The sequence below is a fragment of the Salmo salar genome, chromosome 18, assembly GCF_965601325.2.
Source record: "Salmo salar chromosome 18, fSalSal1, whole genome shotgun sequence".
In the NCBI taxonomy this organism is placed as follows: Eukaryota; Metazoa; Chordata; class Actinopteri; order Salmoniformes; family Salmonidae; genus Salmo; species Salmo salar.
This window is the reverse complement of record NC_138308.1, coordinates 97,111,442-97,126,175: the sequence shown is the minus strand read 5'-3', so window position 1 is coordinate 97,126,175 and position 14,734 is coordinate 97,111,442. Positions and strand designations below refer to the sequence as shown.

The 14,734-nt window shown below is 41.2% G+C and overlaps 1 long non-coding RNA gene across 2 annotated transcripts; it reads right to left on the bottom strand.

The window, feature by feature from the left end:
• Positions 1 to 10,008: 10,008 nt before the first annotated feature.
• Positions 10,009 to 11,931, bottom strand: LOC106593834 (uncharacterized). Of its 2 annotated transcripts, none has more exons than XR_006760562.2 (4): positions 11,873 to 11,931; positions 11,251 to 11,315; positions 10,500 to 10,631; positions 10,009 to 10,134 (listed from the first exon to the last, which is right to left on the bottom strand). It is a non-coding gene; the product is annotated as an uncharacterized LOC106593834 (long non-coding RNA). The 2 variants fall into 2 exon arrangements; XR_014381306.1 differs by lacking the exon at positions 10,009 to 10,134 and adding an exon at positions 10,212 to 10,297.
• Between the last annotated feature and the right edge of the window lie 2,803 nt (positions 11,932 to 14,734).

Genomic DNA, 14,734 nt, shown 5'->3' with positions numbered 1-14,734 from the left:
TAAATAACTGCCAAAGCAGCAACTTCTAAACCCAGTCCTGAGGACCCCAAGAACCGAGTATTGGCAACACGGTGCTACTAGTCTTCTGCCAAAACTCAGGTATCAGCTCTTCAACCACATACAATAGATAAGCCTGGCACACAGGAATATGTATTCTTCACAAATGGCTCCTCATTTCTTATGTAGTGAACCATCTTTGACGAGTGCCCATAATGCACTACATAGGGATTGGGAAGCAGCCTAGATCTAGTCAGAGACTACCCATTTACTGCAAAGGGAACTATTAGTCTATGCTCTTAAATGCAGGGGGGGGGTCACTCCACAAAATGGCACCCTATATAGTGCACTACATTCGACCATGGCTACATAAGATTAAGGTGCCATTTGAGATGCAGATAGTCTATTAAATAATGACACAATCTCACCTTCTGCACTCTTCCAGGGGATTCACTGTGAGTCTCTCTCTTTGTTGTCTGTGAGTTATGGTCTACCTCTTCTACCTCTCCTTTTAAAGGACCTGTCACAGGTGTGACTAGTTGCCTCATTAACCCAACGAGAGATCCTGATGTCTGCCATTAGTTAGTGGTGTAAACAACTTAAGTAAAAATACTTTAAAGTACTACTAATTCGTTTTTTTGGGGTATCTTTACTGTACTATTTATGTTTTTGACAACTTTCACTTCACTACATTCCTAAAGAAAATAATGTACTTTTTACTCCATACATTTCCCTGACACACAAAAGTACTCGTTACATTTTGAATGATTAGCAGAACAGAAAAATGGTCCAATTCACGCACTTATCAAGAGAACGTCCCTGGTCATCCCTGCTGCCTCTGACCTGGCAGACTCACTAAACACAAATGCTTTGTTTGTAAATTGTGACTGAGTGTAAGAGTATGCCCCTGGCTGTCCGTAATTATATATAAAAAACGTGAAAATGGTGCCGTCTGGTTTGCTTAATGTAAGGAATTTGAAATGATTTATACTTTTGCTTTGATACTTAATTATATTTGATCAATTACATTTAATGTTGATTCTTCAGTATATTTAAAACCAAATAATTTTAAACCTTTACTCAAGTAATATTTTACTGGGTGACTTCCACTTTTACTTGAGTCATTTTCTCTGAAGGTATCTTCATAGGCAGTAAAGAGAGTAGTAGAGGAAGATGGCTCCAGTATCGAGGGATCCTGAGAGGCCCCCTGTGAGTATGCCGTTGCCAACAGAGAGTGAAAGGGATAACACGTGTTTCAGTAAGGTTAGTTTCTTAGCATTCATAGCCATGGTTATCAACTGTACCACAGAAATGGAACATAAATCACAGAAAATTGATGTTGTGGTGGCAACTGCAGAGAACTCCTTGGGTTATGAGATTTTACAGCAGAACAGTTACAAGGTGTGATGAACGATAGTGTCCCGTTCTCCCAGGCTGCCGGCCTGCTGTAGGATCAGATTGGGCAAAGTAGTGGAATAGTGGTGAGGTTTTAATGGGTCTAGGATCAGAAAGGGTAATGTAGTGGAATAGTGGTGAGGTTTTAATTAATGGGTCTAGGATCAGAATGGGTTATGTAGTGGAAGAGTGGTATGGTTTTGATGGGTCTAGGATAAGATAGGGCCAATTAGTGTAATAGTGGTGAGGTTATAATGGGTCTAGGATCAGATAGGGTCATGTAGTGGAATAGTGGTGAGGTTTTAATGGGTCTAGGATCAGAAAGGATCAAGTAGTGGAATAGTGGGAGGTTTTAACCTGTTTGGTCTAGGGGGCAGTATTTGCACGGCCGGATAAACAACGTACCCGATTTAAAATGGTTACTACTCTTCCCCAGAAACGAGAATATGCATACAATTTGTAGATTTGGATAGAATACACTCTAAAGTTTCTAAAACTGTTTGAATGGTGTCTGTGAGTATAACTAAACTCATATGGCAGGCCAAAACCTGAGAAGATTCCATACAGGAAGCGCCCTGTCTGACAATTTGTTGTCTTTCTGTTGCATCTCTATCGAAAATACAGCATCTGTGCTGTAACATGACATTTTCTAAGGCTTCCATTGGCTCTCTAAAGCCGCCAGAAAGTGGAATGAGGTGTCTGCTGTCGCTGGGCAAAGAACAGCAGCAGAATTTGTAAGTGGTCAGCCTGGGGACAGTGAGACGGATGCGCATTCACAAGACTACTCCATTTTTTTCTTTCAGCCTTTGAATGAATACAACGTAGCCCGGTTGGAATATTATCGCTATTTTATGAGAAAAATAGCATAAAAATAGATTTTAAACAGCGTTTGACATGCTTCTAACTACGGTAATGGAATATTTTGAATTTTTTTGTCACGAAATGCGCTTGCGCGTCACCCTTCGGATAGTGACCTGAACGCACGAACAAAACGGAGCTATTTGAATATAACTATGGATTATTTGGAACCAAAACAACATTTGTTGTTGAAGTAGAAGTCCTGGGAGTGCATTCTGATGAAGAGCGCGCAAAGGTAATCCAATTTTTCTAATAGTAATTCAGAGTTTAGTGAGCCCCAAACTTGGTGGGTGTCAAAATAGCTAGCCGTGATGGCCGAGCTATGTACTCAGAATATTGCAAAATGTGCTTTTGTCGAAAATCAATTTTAAAATCGGACACCGCGATTGCATAAAGGAGTTCTGGATCTATAATTCGTAAAATTATTGTTATGTATTTTGTCAACGTTTATCGTGAGTAATTTAGTAAATTCACTGGAAGTTTTCGGTGGGTATGCTAGTTCTGAACAACACATGCTAATGTAAAAAGCTGGTTTTTGATATAAATATGAACTTGATTGAACAAAACATGCATGTATTGTATAACATAATATCCTAGGAGTGTCATCTGATGAAGATCATCAAAGGTTAGTGCTGCATTTAGCTGTGGTTTTGTTTTTTGTGACATATATGCTTGCTTTGAAAATGGCTGTGTGATTATTTTTGGCAGGGTACTCTCCTGACATAATCTAATGTTTTGCTTTCGCTGTAAAGCCTTTTTGAAATCGGACAATGTGGTTAGATTAACGAGAGTCTTGTCTTTAAAATGGTGTAACATAGTCATATGTTTGAGAAATTGAAGTTATAGCATTTTTGAGGTATTTGTATTTCGCGCCACACGATTCCACTGGCTGTTGACTAGGGTGGGATGCGAACGTTCCACCTACCCCATAAAAGTTAATGGGTCTATCATCAGATAGGTTCAGGTAGTGGAATAGGAGTGAGGTTTTAATGGGTCTATGGTCAGACAGGGTCAGGTAGTGGAATAGTGGTGATGTTTTAATGTGTATATGGTTAGTTGGTAAGGCAATTTTTGTTTTCTGTTTTTCTTCTATCCATTTCCCCATTCTTTTATACCATCCCCTGTTTTTTGTGTCACAAAATGTAATGAATTCACTCTCCAGAACAGACAACAGCCCACACATTATAACTCAGTCCACGTAAACTTGCATCTCAGCCCATGTAGACTTGCGTCTTCAGAGCATAGCTGGATTGTGCGTCAATTGCAATCAATCAAATCAATCAAATGTATTTATAAAGCCCTTCTTACATCAGCTGATGTCACAAAGTGATGTACAGAAACCCAGTCTAAAACCCCAAACAGCAAGCAATGCAGTTGTAGAAGCACGGTGGATAGGAAAAACTCCCTAGAAAGGCCAGAACCAAGGAAGAAACCTAGAGAGGAACCAGGCTATGAGGGGTGGCCAGTCCTCTTCTGGCTGTGCCGGGTGGAGATTATAACAGAACATGGCCAAGATGTTCAAATGTTCATAGATGACCAGCAGGGTCAAATAATAATAATCCCAGTGGTTGTCGAGGGTGCAACAGGTCAACAAGTCAGTAAATGTCAGTTGGCTTTTCATAGCCGATCATTCAGAGTATCTCTATCCCTCCTGCTGTCTCTAGAGAGTTGAAAATAGCAGGTCTGGGACAGGTAGCACGTTCGGTGAACAGGTCAAGGCTCCATAGCCTCAGGTAGAACAGTTGAAAATGGAGCAGAAGCACGGCCAGGTGGACTGGGGACCACCCATATTTTGATGCTGGGGACCACAACCCATTAAAAAAAAAACGTTTCTAAAGAGACAAGACTAACAAGGGAAATCCATGAACTAATAGTACAGGTAGATAGCAATAAAAATGATACTGCAAAGATACAAAATCAGTTAGAGGAAAAACATAAAGAACTTGAGGAACTTATTCAAGAACGATCTAATGTAATCTATTACAAAAATAAAGCAAACTGGATGGAATATGGAGAAAAATGCACCAAATTCTTCCTGAATCTCCAATACAGGAACCCTAACAAAAATAATTAGCAGAAACTCGTTACTGAAGACAGTCATCTATGATTCTCCGAATTATCTTTTAAAAGAGGAAGCTAATTATTTTAGGCAGATGTTCACTTTTCCGTCTCATCCTTTCCCACTGAATGAAGATTATGGTAAGGAATTCTTTCCAAATAATATAACAAATGTAATATTAACAAATGTACAGAAAGATCAGTGTGAAGGCCAAATTACAGAGGAAGACCTTTTTGAGACTATTAAATCCTTTCAGTCTGGAAAAACCCCAGGGATTGATGGCATACCGGTAGAGGTATATCAGGTATTTCTTGATATACTAAAAGCTCCATTGTTAGATTGTTTTAGCTTCTCCTACAGAAATGGTAGTCTGTCGGGTACTCAGCAGGAAGGTCTGATTTCTCTGTTATTAAAACAAGAGCCAGATGGCAAATATAAAGACCCAGTCTATCTAAAAAACGGGAGGCCCCTTACACTTCAATGTTGTGATGCAAAAATACTAGCAAAATGCATAGCACTCAGAATTAAAAGGGTTTTACCAGGTATTGTTCATCCTGATCAGACAGGTTTTTTACATGGACGATACATTGGAGATAATATACGACAACTACTAGAAATAATAGAATATCATGCAACACATAATAAGCCAGGAATGGTATTTATAGCGGATTTTGAAAAGGCATTTGATAAAGTAAGACTGGATTTCATTTATAAATGCCAGGATTTTTTGAATTTCGGTAATTCTCTTATGAAATGAGAAAAATAATGCATAGCAACCCCATGTGTAAAATAGCAAATAACGGATACTTCTCAGAGAGTTTTGAATTGTGAAGAGGAGATAAACAAGTGTGTGCGCTGGCACCATATCTATTCGTTATGGCCATCGAAATGCTAGCTATGAAAATCAGATCCAATAACAACAATTAGAGGATTAGATATCCAAGGTTTAAAACAAAGGTGTCCATGTATGCCGATGACTCAAGTTTTAAATTAAGTCCGCAGGCTAGATCCCTACAATGTCTCATTGAAGATCTAGATAACTTTTCTGTACTCTCTGGACTAAAAGTGTTCAATATTACGTATTGGATCGTTAAAAAATACAACTTTTACATTACCCTGCAGTTAACCTATAAAATGGGCTGATGGTGAAGAAGACGTACTCGGTATTCATATCACAAAAGATATAAATAAGCTCTACACAATGATGAAAAATAGAAAACTTGTAAAAATAGACAAGATCCTGCAACCATGGAGAGGTAAATACCTGTCTATTTATGGAAAAATTACCCTGATTAACTCCTTAGTCATATGTCAGTTTACTCACTTACATATTGCGCTGCCTACTTATGATGATTTGTTTTTCAAATCATATGAGCAAGAAATATTTTGTTATCTGGGACGCTAAACCAGACAAAATAAAACGTGCCTATCTATATAATGAATATGAATTGGGTGGGTTGAGATTATTGTTATTTGAACCCTAAATAGTCCTCAAGTAGATTACTAAGAAATGCTCATCCATTGTTTAAAAATTGCCTTTTTGCCTTTGTGCAGATTGCCCCTTTTTTCAAAGTATCTCACTTTTTCAAACAAGCATTGCTGGCTACAATTTCAATTTCATCCCCCTGAAAAGATATAACAAATATTACAACACATATTATGGCTGAACTCAAATGTGCGGGTTGATAAAATATCTGTGTTTATGGGAAAGATGTTTGAAAAGGATATTTTGTTCTGAAATGTTATTGTAAATTGGAATGGTATAGTTATGTCCTTCATGGAGTTATCAGAATTGTAAGGAAAGGTCTGCTCAATCCAAGAGTACAACCAATTGATTACAGCATTACCCCAAAAATGGAGGAAGCAGGTGGCAGCGGGAGGAGGTAGGGAACTGGTCTGTCTGCCCAATATAAAGGATCAAAACTTGCGGAGGAATAAAAATAGCATAAATAGGAAAGTATACCAGTTTCATTAGAGGACCAGGATGTTGACAACTGTGCCATACAGATTGCAAAATAGATGGGCAGAGATTTTTGATGTACCTATTCCATGGTACAGGGTGTATGAGTTGTTATATAGAACAACGCAAGATTCAAGACTTTGTGCTTTTCAGCAGAAATGATTACATAGAAGTCTTGCTACCAACAAAATGTTGAATATTTTGGGCATAAAATCATCGAAGCTCTGCAGATTTTGTTGTGAGGATACAGATTCAATAGACCATTTATTTTGGTATTGCCCTCAGGTAGCCTGTTTCTGGTCTCAGGTTCAGGAATGGCTGAAAATGCATAGCATTGATCTAAAATTGACCCTAGATATAGTACTGTTAGGAGATCTGGAGAGACCAGGTCAGTCAATTACTAACATGCTAATACTCTTAGTAAAAGTATTTATCTTCAACTCGCAATCTGTGGAATCTATTCGATTAAATAGATTGAAATTGTACGTTAAACATCACAGCATAGTTGAAAGATATGTGTTGCGTAGAAACCCGAAGTGGGTGGCCAACAGAGATAGATGGGATGGGCTGAGGGAAGCTGAGGGTTGGTATGTGGAATTGGAGACAAGTGGGAGTGGAGTTGCTGGGTGAGAGATAGAATGATGGTCAAAGAAACAAGTAAAAAAAAAAAAGTCTAGATAAAACTTAATAAAAAGTACATTTGAATGACACTAAGTGGCAGTGTCTTTACAACTAATGCCGGTTTGCTGAGACTGATGCCGTGCAGGTGTTTGTACACATGCATACACACACACTCTCATTCAAAAAAACACATATAAGAACACACATAGATGTAATAGTGCCAGACATGCACACAAACATATACAGTTGGAATTGCTGTTATAATTTTAGTTGTCCTTGATGTCCTTTGTTTTACATATATTTATATATATATATTTTGCAGTTGTCTTCTGTCTTCCTTTTTTCTCTTTCATTCTCTTGGTTGTTGGTGCATTGGGGGGATTCTTGGGGGTGGTGCATGGAATTAATTGTATTTTTTATTTTTTATCATGGGGGGACTGTGGGAGGGGTCTCGAATGGTTGAGGGACAGCTATTGAGGGACTGTGGGGGGATCTCGGAGGGTTCGGGTTCACGTTATTTGGCCTGGTGGTAGATCGGTCAACGTGCCCTTGAGCAGGTAATTGACCCTGGATGCTTCTGTGTGTCGCTCTGAATGGGAATCTGTTGGATGACTGGTATGATGTAGTTGTTGAGCGGCTTCACTGCAAGTATATTGTATGTTTCGAATATTCAATAAAAAAAAAATATATAATTTAAAAGAAGAAGATGATGCTGACAGAGATGGCAGAATCACAACTAGCTCTTAGAAAACTTTGTAGTATTTTGTTTCTTTGTGTACTATTTTTTAAATTATTAGTTCAGGAAATGTTTTGTGTCATTACATACAGCCGGGAAGAACTATTGGATATTAGAGCGACGGTAACTCAGCAGAACTACCAGCATTACGACCAAGAATACGACTTCCCTGGAGCAGATCCTTTGTTCACTCTCCCCAGAGCAATTTAATTTATTCCAGAGGCCGACCCACAACGTCACCGGTGGAGGAGAGGCACTCGAGGCGGCCTGCTGGTTCGACTTAGGAGGAGGGCACACCACCCACCGCTTCCGAGTATATTACTCGCTAATGTTCAGTCTTTGGTTAACAAAGTTGATGAGCTTAGTTAGAGCAAGGATTTCTTTCCAGAGAAACATCGGGGCCTGTAACATACTTTGTTTCACGGAAACATGGCTCTCTCGCGATACTCTGTCGGAGTCAGTAAAGCCAGCAGGATTCTCAGTACATCGCGCAGACAGGAATAAACAACTCTCGGGGAAGCAGAAGGGCGTGTTTCATGATTAATGACTCATGATGTAATTCTAGGAACATACAGGAACTCAAGTCATTTTGTTCACCCGACCTAGAATACATCACAATTAATTGCCAACCATATTATCTCCCAAGAGAATTCTCCTCCGTCATCGCCACGTCCGTTTCCATCCCCCCTCAAGCCGAAACCTCGACGGCCCTCAAAAGAACTTGATTGGACTTTATGGAAACTGGAAACCACATATCCTGAGGCTGCATTTATTGTAGCTGGGGACTTTAACAAAGCAAATCTGAAGACTACGCTGCCTAAATTCTATCAACATATTGACTGTCCTACTGGCGCTGCTAATACAGTCGACCATTGCTATTTAAACTTCCGGGATGCTTACAAGGCCCTCCCCCGCCCTCCTTTCGGCAAATCTGACCACGACTCCATCTTGCTCCTCCTGTCCTATAGACAGAAACTCAAACAGGAAGTGCCCGTGCTTCGTACTATTCAATACCCTAACCAGAAACCGTGGATAGATGGTAGCAGTCGCACCAACCACCGCATTTAATAATCATTAAGCTCGAGGCCCTGAACCTCACCCTGTGCAACTGGGTCTTGGACTTACTTACAGGCCGCCCCCAGGTGGTGAAGGTTGGAAACATCACCTCCACTCCGCTGATTCTCAACACTGCGGTCCCACAAGGGTGAGTGCTCATCCCCTCCTGTACTCCCTTTTCACCCATGACCGCGTGGCCAAGCACGCCTCCAACACAAGTTTGCAGACAACACTAAAAGGCTTGATTACCAACGATGAGACAGCCTACAGGGAGGGCGGCTCTGGGAGTGTAGTGCCTGGGAAACAACCTCTCACTCAATGTCAACAAAAGGAGATGATCGTGCACTTCAGGAAACAGCAGAGGGTGCACCCCCTTATCTACATTGATGGGACCACAGTGGAGAAGGTGGAAAGCTTCAAGTTCCTTGGCGTACACGTCACTGACAGACAAATGAACCACCCACAAAGTGTGGTGAAGGCACAACAGAGCCTTGTCAACCTTGTGACTAAAGAAATTTGGCTTGTCACCTAATACCCACACATTGCAGATGCAGTTGAAAGCATCCTGTCAGGCTGTATTGCCGCCAACGCTCGTCAGAGGGTGGTGCGGTCTGGCCAAGGAATTACAAATTATCCCCCCCCCCAGGAAACTTACAACACCAAATGTCACCGGCAGGCCAAAAAGATCAAGGACAACCTCCCGAGCCACTGCCTGTTCACCCCGCTATCATCTAGAAGGCAGTCAGTACAGGTGCATCAAAGCCAGAACCGAGAGACTTAATAGCTACTCTCGCAAGGCCATCACTAGCACTTTAGAGGCTGCTGCCTATAGGAAGCGGCTAGGAATCACTGGCCACGTCAAAAGTATTTACAGATCTGCCATTCCTCATCTCATATGTATATACTGTAACTTCTTCCATAGGTTTATAGTCTTAATTCATTCCTACTTAAGTGTATACACGTTGTGTAATTTGTTAGATATTACTGCGCTGTCGGAGCTAGAAGCGCAAGCATTTTGCTACACCCACAACATCTGCTAATAACCTGCATGTGACCAATAGTTGATTTGCAATTACATTTGCATTGATGTCAGTGATTAGAGGGCAATAAAGTGCTGAGTACCAGGCAGTTATCAAGTATAGTAGGCTACTTATGACCATCAGCATAGCTTGGAAAAGCCCAGTCACATGGAATTGACTGCCTTCATGACCACAGGCGTGGTGGTAATACGGTCACCATAGCCTTAATCCTTCCATTTCCCAGAAATGGACTGGTTCAGCATATAACACCAATAATAAAGGAAGTGAAGCAACAATTTTAGCTCTGGATTTATTCATATAGAATGTGAATCAACGCCCATAGTACTGTAAAGACAAGCATCAAAGTAATTCCAATGTTTTTGCAAAGTCTTCTCAACGTCTTGGTTCCAATGCCTCTCATCAGCGAGCGCCACTATAATTAAACAAAAAACAAATATTAACACTCAGAACAAGCTGCAAAGAATGAACATTTAGTGAATGAGTGTACCAGCATGCACATTTGACAGAAGCAGTGCATGGTGGAGTCTCAGTACCCTGGATCTTTTGTCCAGTTCTGGTAACACACCAAGAGGAACCTACCAGAAGTGGACATGTTAAAAAGCTGTTGCATAAGTCTTATTTTGTTAGTCCCCATGAGGTCAAATGCTATTTCCAAGGGGGTTAAGGTTAGAATTAAGGTACGGTTTTTGTGTTAAGGGTAGGGGAAATAGGATTTTAAATGGGACTGAATTGTGTGTCCCCACAAGGTTAGCTGTACAAGACTGGGTGAGCATTAACCTGTAGATCCCCAGTGTTGCTCAGGGGTGTATTCTCCCTGGCAGTCACACGTGGGGACGTAGACTCCAGGCGGGCCATTTATCACAGCATCTCTAGCACGCTCACAAGAGGTCTTGGGTCGTTTCATAGCATCTGGACACACAGGTAACATACATTGTAACGTAGACATAACATTCTGGAAGCTTGGGCTGCATGTGGAATCTTGGGTTGCCTCCCGTGTGGGACCCTACTCAGAAGTAGTTTATACGGAATAGAGTTCCATTTCAGATGCAACCTAGGGACTTCCTGGCTAAAAATGGAAATTCTGCTACTTGTTTAAAGGGCCCACAGTCAATTCAGTTTCTGTGTTTGTATCATATTGTATAACTGCTGATGAAAAAAAAAAAGACTGTAAAAGTGGGGGTAAATTCTATCAAGAAGTGACACTGATACTTGCTAGACAAGCCAGTCATACATACAGTTGAATGATTAAACCAATCATATCAGAACACCTCAGTCCAGCATCTAGACACCGATATACATCTCTGGAACTAGAGGAGTGGCAGGTAGCCTTGCCGTTAGGCCAGTAGTTCATATATCCATCCATGTTCCCTTCAGCAAGGCACAACCTTGATTATTCCAGTGTCAGAGGGTGTCCCATGGAGAACCGGTTATGAAAACATTTCCAAGTCACACCTGCATGTGTGAAATAGGACAGAGCAACACCCACTAATGTTTATTAAAATGCAGGTGTGAGGTATGTAACTCCTACCTCCCAGAGCAAAAACCGTGCTGACAAGCAGAATGATGGTCAATGTCGCCATGATGATAGGTCTCCTGAGAGAGAGAGAGAGAGAGAGGATTAGTTGAGAATTTTAATCAGCTGTGATAGTACTGGAATATTCCAAGTCAGTGGAATGGCTGGTGGAACTAGAGGAGAGGTTAAGGAAACCCTGTGTTAATTACAACACTTAAGCAACTGCTAAGGCAGCCTTTCCTAAATCCAGTCCTGAGGACCCCAAGAACCGAGTATTGGCAACACGGTGCTACTAGTCTTCTGCCAAAACTCAGGTATCAGCTCTTCAACCACATACAATAGATAAGCCTGGCACACAGGAATATGTATTCTTCACAAATGGCTCCTCATTTCTTATGTAGTGAACCATCTTTGACGAGTGCCCATAATGCACTACATAGGGATTGGGAAGCAGCCTAGATCTAGTCAGAGACTACCCATTTACTGCAAAGGTAACTATTAGTCTATGCTCTTAAATGCAGGGGGGTCACTCCACAAAATGGCACCCTATATAGTGCACTACATTTGACCAGGGCCACATAAGATTAAGGTGCCATTTGAGATGCAGATAGTCTATTAAATAATGACACAATCTCACCTTCTGCACTCTTCCAAGGATTCACTGGGAGTCTCTCTCTTTGTTGTCTGTGAGTTATGGTCTACCTCTTCTACCTCTCCTTTTAAAGGACCTGTCACAGGTGTGACTAGTTGCCTCATTAACCCAACGAGAGATCCCGATGTCGGGCCATTAGCCGGTGGTGTAAACAACTTAAGTAGAAATACTTTAAAGTAGTACTTAAGTCGTTTTTTGGGGGTATCTTTACCTGTACTATTTATGTTTTTGACAACTTTCACTTCACTACATTCCTAAAGAAAATAATGTACTTTTTACTCCATACATTTTCCCTGACAGCCAAAAGTACTCGTTACATTTTGAATGATTAGCAGGACAGAAAAATGGTCCAATTCACGCACTTATCAAGAGAACGTCCCTGGTCATCCCTGCTGCCTCTGACCTGTCAGACTCACTAAACACAAATGCTTTGTTTGTAAATTGTGACTGAGTGTTGGAGTATGCCCCTGGCTTTCCGTAATTATATTAAAAAAAACAAGAAAATGGTGCGGTCTGGTTTGCTTAATGTAAGGAATTTGAAATGATTTATACTTTTGCATTGATACTTAAGTATAATTGATGAATTACATTTAATGTTGATACTTCAGTATATTTAAAACCGAATAATTTTAAACCTTTACTCAAGTAATATTTTACTGGGTGACTTTCGCTTTTACTTGAGTCATTTTCTTTGAAGGTATCTTCATAGGCAGTGAAGAGAGTAGTAGAGGAAGATGGCTCCAGTATCGAGGGATCCTGAGAGGCTCCCTGTGAGTATGCCGTTGCCAATAGAGAGTGATAGGAATAACATGTGTTTCAGTAAGGTTGGTTTCTTAGCATTCATAGCCATGGTGATCAACTGTACCACAGAAATGGAACATAAATCACTGAAAATAGATGTTGTGGTGGCAGCTGCAGAGAACTCGTTGGGTTATGAGATTTTACAGCAGAAGTGTTACAAGGTTTGATGAACGATAGTGTCCCGTTCTCCCAGGCTGCCGGCCTGCTGTAGGATAAGATAGACCCAAGTAGTGGAATACTGGTGAGGTTATAATGGGTCTAGGACCAGATAGGGTCATGTAGTGGAATAGTGGTGAGGTTTTAATGGGTCTAGAATCAGATAGAGCCAAGTAGTGGAATAGTGGTGAGGTTTTAATGGGTCTAGAATCAGATAGGGCCAAGTAGTGGAATAGTGGTGAGGTTATAATGGGTCTAGTATCAGATAGGGTCATGTCGTGGAATAGTGGTGAGTTTACAGTGGGGGAAAAAAGTATTTGATCCCCTGCTGATTTTGTACGTTTGCCCACTTACAAAGAAATGACCAGTCTAGAATTTTAATGGTAGGTTTATTTGAACAGTGAGAGACAGAATAACAACAAAAAAATCCAGAAAAACGCATGTCAAAAATGTTATAAAATTATTTGTATTTTAATGAGGGAAATAAGTATTTGACCCCTCTGCAAAACATGACTTAGTACTTGGTGGCAAAACCCTTGTTGGCAATCACAGAGGTCAGATGTTTCTTGTAGTTGGCCACCAGGTTTGCACACATCTCAGGATGGATTTTGTCCCACTCCTCTTTGCAGATCTTCTCCAAGTCATTAAGGTTTCGAGGCTGACGTTTGGCAACTCGAACCTTCAGCTCCCTCCACAGATTTTCTATGGGATTAAGGTCTGGAGACTGGCTAGGCCACTTCAGGACATTAATGTGCTTCTTCTTGAGCCACTCCTTTGTTGCCTTGGCCGTGTGTTTTGGGTCATTGTCATGCTGGAATACCCATCCACGACCCATTTTCAATGCCCTGGCTGAGGGAAGGATGTTCTCACCCAAGATTTGATGGTACATGGCCCCGTCCATCGTCCCTTTGTTGCGGTGAAGTTGTCCTGTCCCCTTAGCAGAAAAACACCCCCAAAGCATAATGTTTCCACCTCCATGTTTGACGGTGGAGATGGTGTTCTTGGGGTCATAGGCAGCATTCCTCCTCCTCCAAACACGGCGAGTTGAGTTGATGCCAAAGAGCTCCATTTTGGTCTCATCTGACCACAACACTTTCACCAGTTGTCCTCTGAATCATTCAGATGTTCATTGGCAAACTTCAGACCGGCATGTATATGTATTCTTGAGCAGGGGGACCTTGCGGGCGCTGCAGGATTTCAGTCCTTCACGGCGTAGTGTGTTACCAATTGTTTTCTTGGTGACTATGGTCCCAGCTGCCTTGAGATCATTGACAAGATCCTCCCTTGTAGTTCTGGGCTGATTCCTCACCGTTCTCATGATCATTGCAACCCCACGAGGTGAGATCTTGCATGGAACTCCAGGCATAGGGATATTGACAGTTCTTTTGTGTTTCTTCCATTTGCGAATAATCGCAACAAATGTTGTCACCTTCTCACCAAGCTGCTTGGCGATGGTCTTGTAGCCCATTCCAGCCTTGTGTAGGTCTACAATCTTGTCCCTGACATCCTTGGAGAGCTCTTTGGTCTTGGCCATGGTGGAGAGTTTGGAATCTGATTGATTGATTGCTTCTGTGGACAGGTGTCTTTTTTACAGGTAACAAGCTGCGGTTAGGAGCACTCCATTTAAGAGTGTGCTCCTAATCTCAGCTCGTTACCTGTATAAAAGACACCTGGAAGCCAGAAATCTTTCTGATTGAGAGGGTGGTCAAATACTTATTTCCCTCATTAAAATGCAAATCAATTTATAACATTTTTGACATGCGTTTTTCTGGATATTTTTGTTGTTATTCTGTCTCTCGCTGTTCAAATAAACCTACCATTAAAATTATAGACTGATCCTTTCTTCATCAGTGGGCAAACGTACAAAATCAGCAGGGGATCAAATACTTT